The sequence below is a fragment of the Onychomys torridus genome, chromosome 19 (genome assembly GCF_903995425.1).
Source record: "Onychomys torridus chromosome 19, mOncTor1.1, whole genome shotgun sequence".
In the NCBI taxonomy this organism is placed as follows: domain Eukaryota; kingdom Metazoa; phylum Chordata; class Mammalia; order Rodentia; family Cricetidae; genus Onychomys; species Onychomys torridus.
The window spans coordinates 65,845,402-65,853,402 of NC_050461.1; the positions used below are offsets into that span (position 1 = coordinate 65,845,402).

The 8,001-nt window shown below is 37.7% G+C and overlaps 1 pseudogene; it reads right to left on the reverse strand.

The window, feature by feature from the left end:
- Positions 1–332: 332 nt before the first annotated feature.
- Positions 333–2,664, reverse strand: LOC118570347 (annotated as a pseudogene).
- Between the last annotated feature and the right edge of the window lie 5,337 nt (positions 2,665–8,001).

Below are 8,001 nucleotides of genomic sequence, written 5' to 3' on the forward strand. Positions count from 1 at the left end.
CAGAATTGCTCTTGTTAGTGTATCATGATCATTGTAATTTTTTCAGAAATCTAAATTTTACATACGTATTTTTATTTACCTTTGTAGGTTACAATGTGTTGCCAAAAACTTGACAAACACATTGTATAAATTAGGGTAAACAGAATCTGAGTGAGTGTTTTTACACACTTGACTAAACATAGATTCATTAAAACACATACACAAATTACAACACAAAAGTTTATACATGCCCACCCACGTTCTTCTTTAATGGTTGTCCACATGTGCATGCCATTCCCAAGCATGAGCGATTAATCAAGAACCATGTATTGTGCTTCAGTTTATGTTTTTAATCATATCAGGTTCTTAAAATTTTTTATCCTGGGAACAGAGTGGCTAGATACTATAGAATAGTGGCTCATGAGCAGAAAAGGACTCACTGCTGTGAAACACCCAGAGATGACTATGGATGTGTTTACCAGGAGTTAGCTAGGATTACTTAAGAGTACCAGACACGGTTGAAAGAGACAAACAATTATATAAAAGAAAACAAATGTACTCACCTCAAGAAGGATGGTCTTGATAGCCCTGGAGTCAGTGGAAGATTTGGGGGAAGTTTTGGTAGAAGGCATGTGTTGCATTCTCTGCTTGAGGCTATACAGGCTAAGAACAGTTGATATGCTGGCCCAGACCATGAGGCCCCCACACACAGCATCAAAGAGAGGCAGAAACACAGCATGCAGAATTTCACCAGTTGTTTTTTTTTTTTTTTCCAAGAAAAACAGAGCAGTACCCACAGTCTTGTATACTTATGTTTCTACCTTCCAATTTTCAAAGAGGAGATTATAAGAATTTATGAAGTTCAGAATGCAACAGAATCATAGGAATAAACCACTGTGCTTGAATATTTTGTCTTTAATATCTGCTCACATAGAGTCCCTGTGGCTGATGGTAATGCCCTGGAAAACACTTATGAAGCTGCTACTTCAAATACATGTATTGCTGCCCATTTTTTTCAAAGTAGAGAAAGAGCTTGCATCCACAATCACTTACAAAGACTTTCTTGCTAAAAGCTTCCATGGTCTACAGCACTCCTTTGTAAAGCAGAGTTAAGACAAAGGCTTGAACCTGTATGAATGGCAATTGAGAAAACATGCAAAGTTGCAGTGCAGCCTGACTGTAAGCAAAGCCTGACTGCTGCTTTGATGGCTTCTTCAAATGCAGTTTACAATATTTCCTTTCTGCTTACACATAAACGCTCACCCTACAATTCTGGGGCTTTGAGCTATTTTTTTACGTCATGTGTACACATGAATGTATACTTCTATTTTCAGGTCACTATAAGTCATGGGTGAATATTTACAGCAACTAACAGATACTATAATGTAATAGTAACTTGCTCCATAGCGAATCATGTTCAACCTTGAGGTACTACCTCAAAATTTCAAATAGCCTTTCCTAGATCCATGTGAGGAATATAAGTGTAACAGAACTGTTAAAACCATGTTATATATTTTGGACAATAAACACAAATGCATTTTAAAATATTGAGTGTGAGAAAAATAATCTGTCTTCAGTCTCAGATTGCAGACACAAATCTTTGAACATATATATGCACTCTCACACTGTAATAAAGGATGTTATCAGAAGTCATACAAAATGATGTTAGTTTAGAGATACATATACTTCATGTACCCCAATATGTGTGAGAAAATTTAGGAAAATTGTACAATGGTAGAATTTGAGGGAAAAAATGAAAGGGGGAAAGTCATGCATATCAATCTTTAGTAGTAACAAAAATAATTCCCTGCCACAAACTTAGTTTGATTTTATTTCTGATTTAATACAGTCCTATGTGGCTACAATCATGTCAATTTGTGTTATGAACACATTCATGAAAATGAGATAAAAAACATATATAAGATGCATGGAGCAAACATGTAAAAGGGAAAATCTGTCTGAGAGCAAAATATTAGCAAATAATTAATGTAATTAAAAAAATCTTGAAGACAGGCAGAGGTATTTTGACAACAAAGAAGAATTCCCAACTTCAAAATCTGACACCCTTACTCCTAATTCAGTGGCATCTAACACATGCAAACTTGTGACTCTACCATCACATCCCTCCATAGCTTTTCAGGACATCGCCTCTTTTTACAAGAGAACATAAAGACTTCTAGATTGCACTGAAGAGCTAGGTCAAATATTGATAAAACCATCTTCCCTCTGAAGACCTAACATGAAAAACATGTGGCTGTAAAGTCATGGCCAAGGAAGATCACAAGATTACAATTATCATATTTGGAAACAATAATTAATGAACAAGCAAGCAACCTTATTGTACCATCTTTGAAAACAGGAAAAGAATGAAGAGCATCATACAATTAAATGAATAATTTTGGATTGGAGGAGGGTTTTTCATGATAAAAAATATCACGTATAGAAGCTTAAATCCAAATATCACCTGAGTCATATGTAAAATAAAGTCTGAAATAGGATAAATGAGTAATAACACCTACTGTATGTGAACTTCAGTGAAATAGTATGGCAGATAAGGATGTGGAACTTTGTTACCTGTGTACACAGTATGACTGGGTAAAATACACCAATAACCACATTTCCTTCAGGATGAAAATCTTCTTTGATTTTGAAGGAACCTATAGCTCTCAGAGGAGCTATAGGCATGACTGTGATTAAACAAGATCCTGATGATAATAACCAAAAGAAAACATCCTATTAAGACATTTGTTTGCTTAGCCATAAGTCTGATGGATCCATATCTCACAGTGTCCTGCATGTTTATACTTAGCTCAAGTGTTTGTGATTACATGTGCTTCTAATTTTGTTGATAAATGAGGCTGTCATAATAATCACTCTGATCACTTTCTTATACATCCTCCATTGCCATTGAGATTTCTGCAACTCTTTCTACCTGTGGGCTCTGCATCTGAGCTCCTATATTCAGGTGAAAAACAAGCTGGGAAATATGTTTGTAGATTTTCTTCTGTATCCATAGGCAACATGATTTCAGCTAAAAGAACAGGCAGTAAGAGCTCAAGGATTAAGTCCCCTTTGGTCAATTTGGTTACAAAAATGAAGCAAGAAACTTTTCATATGAATACAACTGAGATTGGTGTAAACAGCCTGCATGATAGGATGACATTTCAAGTGTAATGGGAAAGAGAAGGGGCCAAACTCCCATGAGTGACGAAACCCACCAAAATGATTGAGACTTCATGATTTCCCAAACAAAAGTATCAGTGGATTCTACCTTTCCCAGTGTCTGTGTCTCGGAGTTTCATTCCTTCTGTGAAACATCTATGTATGCATATTAATATAATGTCCACACCCAGTACAATCCACTTATTTCTCACTTCGAGGAAATTAATAGTCCTGCTAAATTATTAAGTTCCAAATGAGCCACTTGATTGAGTAATGAATTTTCCTGTTTAAATTTTGTACTTTGAGCTACTGCACCATTGCTGTCCTAGTTAATCCTCAGTAAATCATTGAATAGGTATGTTGTTTTACTCCATACCTGTATCCAGTGATGTGGCTTTTCCAGCTACTTGTCTGAGAACATGAGGATAATAGAAAATCCTTCTCTTTTCTGTATAAACTGTTTGGGAGGCCCCCAGGCAGTGGAACCAGGACCTATCCTTGGTGCATGGACTGGCTTTTTTGAGCCTGGGTTCTATGCTGGGTACACTTTGCTCAGCCTTGGTGTAGTGAAGAGGGGACTGGACCTGTCTCGGCTAAGTCTACCAGGCTGGGCTGACTCCACAGGGGAGATCTTGCCTTGGAGGAGGTGGGAATGGAGGTTGGATTGGGGAGGAGTGCTGGGGCAGTAGAGGGAGGACAGGGGAATGCATGGCTGACATGTGAAATTAAGTTAATTATAAAATAAAAATATAAATAAAGATACTGATAAGCAACAAGCCACGTGGCAATTTATAGATGAATAGAAATGGGTTATTTTAAGATGTAAGATCTAGATAGCAAGAAGCCTGAGACATTAGGCCAAACAGTTTAAATAATAGAAGCATCAGTATGTTTATTGAGTCTGAGTGCCTGACAGCCCTGGGCATGACTGGAGAAAACTCCAGGTACAGAACTGCATATTGAATAACCTAATAAACTATTTGGAATGCCTGCAAAATATGTTCTTAATGAGATTACTGAGAGCAGGAAGACTTACCATAAAGGTGGGCATCAACTTCTGGTAACAAGGACAAAGGGCATTGGACAAACAAAAAACAAACCAAAAAACCCTTTAATTTTCAGAGACATGTCCTCACTTATGTACCATATCAGTCTCTACTGATGATCTGGAATTATTTCCCTGATATTTGTAACAGAAATTTTATGATTTAAATACAGAATGAATAAATAAATAAATAAATAAATACAGAATGGCAATAAGCACCTCTCCAGGAATTTTTAAAGACTCCAACACAATCTTTAGACTGCTGAGACATCCAGCCTCTTGAACTGAACTACTGGATTGTCAGGCACTTCAGTGTGTGATATCCATTGCTGAGCTACCTAGAACACACCAGGGAAACCTATTCAATGAATCCCATAAATATACAAATATATGTACTCATTCTCTATATTCTCTTACAAGATAGTCCATAGAAATACAGTACATTTTCTGTACCCTTATCCTCAACTTTGTAAGTTCTGGACATTATAAGTTCTCATTAAAGACTTCCTAGAGATCAATGAAAATGAATACACCACATACCCAAACTTATGGGACACTATGAAAGCAGTGCTAAGAGGGAAATCCATAGCACTAAAAAACCCACATAAAGAAGCTGGAGAAATCTCATGCTAGTGACTTGAAAACACACCTGAAAGCCCTTCAACAGGAAGAAACAAAGTCTCCCAGGAGGGACAGAAGCCAGGAAATTATCAAATTGAGAGCTGAAATCAATAAAATAGAAATAAAGAGAACAATACAAAGGATTAATGAAACAAAGAGTTGGTTCTTTGAGAAGATCAACAAGATAGACAAACCCTTATCCAAACTAACCAAAAGACAGAGAGAGAGCATCCAAATTAACAAAATCAGAAATGAAAAGGGGTACATAGCTGCCGCAAACCACCCAGAGGGAGACGACCGCTGTGGGAGAACCAGGGAGAAGGCTCAAGGAGAAGTCAGGAATCGGCGAGGAGAATGACAGACAGACACATGATATGTTGATGTGCTGCTGTAATTTTACTTTTGTATAGGCAATGCTTATATATTTTTACAATCAAGGAACTTGGCAGGGGGTTACATCAGACCATTATTTTTTACAATTACTCAGAATCAGCAAGAAACAATAGCAAGAGACATCCATATCTATTTTTGTGTATCACTTCCACAGCGGGAATTCATTGTGGTTATTGCCTGAGGGCATGATCTCAGAATTTTGTGAAATCCGTCTCACACCAGGGACCACATCTGTGGGAGCCAAACTCTTACCAGCCTGGGTTATATTCTCCTTCTATATATTTTTGAATTATATCATCTATCTCTTTTGTTTTTTTTTTTACTATTATATACCCATTTGCCCTTCCAATTGTCATACACCATTCTGTGCCAATATCGTAGGACCAGCCTCATGTTATCAACAATTTGTCTCCTCTCTTCTTTAGTAAGAATACACCAAGGCTTTCTAGTCCTGGCTAATCTTTCCATAAAAGGTAATTCATTTCAAAGCCGTTTTTTCCCCTCATAATTTACACATCTGTTCCCAACTTCATCATAACTTCCTGTATATGGTAGCAGCTCTAGGTAATTTCCACTTTCGGGGGTCCACCTAGAGGCTGTCCACCAGCTCCCTCCTAAAAATTACTATGTATACCCCCCGGGAAGTGTGTGCTGGGGAATTTTCTCTAACTCTTTTTCTCTAGAGGAGTCTGGCACGCTATGTTTATTCCCTCGTAACATTTTTATTTTTACTTTCAGTTTCGGGCTCTCTGGCTCTGTTTCTGACAAGAGCTCGCGCTGCTCTACTCTAAACAGGAACGACCCCAGAGATGTATTTGAGGAAGTCTTTTGAGCTTCCTTATACACTGATCTGATAAATGGAGGTGCTCCAGGTACAGGGTCATCTGGGTCAGTCATGTTGGTGCCGACCTGTACTGGTTGTGCTGTTAACTGGAGAACACACAGATAAGACATACAGAGAAAGATCATGATTAGTGCCAACAAGGACTGTTGTCAAGGCCATTTCGTTCTCCAGGGCTTCCTGGGATCCTCAGGCTGCATGACGATCGCTGATTGTGGGGGAACCGCTTGAGGCCACGCTCCAGGAAGCTCCAACCTCAACCCTTCAGCTGCTGGGCCACAGCGCAGCTGCATACTTGCTACAGCTACACAGGTGTCACAGCTGTGGGCGTAGCACATAGCAATAGACAATGAGAAAATCCAGAGAATCATCAGTTCATAATTCAAAAACATCTACTCCACAAAACTGGAAAATATAAAAGAACTGGAAATTTTTCTGGATAGCTACCACATACCTAAGTTAAATCAAGACCAGATAAACCATTTAAATAGTCCAATAAGCCCTAAGGAAATAGAATCAGTCATTAAAATTCTCCCAACCAAAAAAAGCCCTGGAACAGATGGTTTCACTGCAGAATTCTACCAGATCTTCAAAGAAGAGTTAATATCAATACTCTTTAAATTGTTCCACACAATAGAAGCAGAAGGAATATCACCAAACTCCTTCTATGAGGCTACAATTACCCTGATTCCTAAACCAAACAAAGATGCAACAAAGAAAGAGAACTACAGACTGATCTCCCTCATGAACATTGATGCAAAAATACTCAATAAAATACTGGCAGACTCCAAGAACACATCAAAACCATTATCCACCATGATCAAGTAGGCTTCATCTCAGGGATGCAAGCGTGGTTCAACATATGAAAGTCCATCAATGTAATACACCGTGTAAACAAACTCAAAGAAAAAAACCACATGATCTTCTCACTAGATGCAGAAAAGGCATTTGACAAAATCCAACACCCCTTCATGATAAAGTTTTGGAGCGATCAGGAATACAGGTAACATACCTAAACATAATAAAGTCAATCTACAGCAAGTCAAGAGCCAACATCAAATTAAATGGAGAGAAACTCAAAGCAATACCACTAAAATCAGGAACAAGGCAAGGCTATCCCATATCCGCATACTTATTCAATATAGTACTTGAAGTTCTAGCCAGAGGTATAAAAGAACATAAGGAGATTAAGGGGATACAAATTGGAAATGAAGAAGTCAAGCTTTCCATATTTGCAGATGACATGATAGTATACATAAGTGACCCCAAAAATTCAACCAAGGAACTGATACAGCTAATAAAAACTTTCAGCAACATAGCAGGATACAACTCAAAAAAAATCAGTAGCTCTCCTATATATAACAGACAAACAGGCTGAGAACGATATCAGAGATACATCACCATTTACAATAGCCAAAAATGATATAAAATACCTTGGGGTTACTCTAACTAAGCATGTGAAGGACCTATATATCAAGAAATTTAAGTCCCTGAAAAAAGAAATTGAAGAAGATGTCAGAAAATGGAAAGATCTCGCATGCTCCTGGATAGGCAGGATTAACATAGTAAAAATGGCGATGTTACCAAAAGCAATCTACAGATTCACTGCAATCCCCATCAAATTACCAACACAATTCTTCACATATCTGGAAAGAATAATAATCAACTTCATATGGAATAACAAAAAACTCATGATAGCCAAAGGAATCCTGTACAATAAAACAACATCTAGAAGCATCACAATCCCTGACCTCAAGCTATACTATAGAGGTACCATAATAAAAACAGCTTGGTACTGGCATAAAAACCAACATGTGGACCAATGGAATTGAACTGAAGACCCTGATATTAACCCACACAACTATGAACATATAATTCTTGACAAAGAAGCCAAAAATGTACAATGGAAAAAAGAAAGCATCTTCAACAAATGGTGCTGGCATAACTGGATGTCAATGTG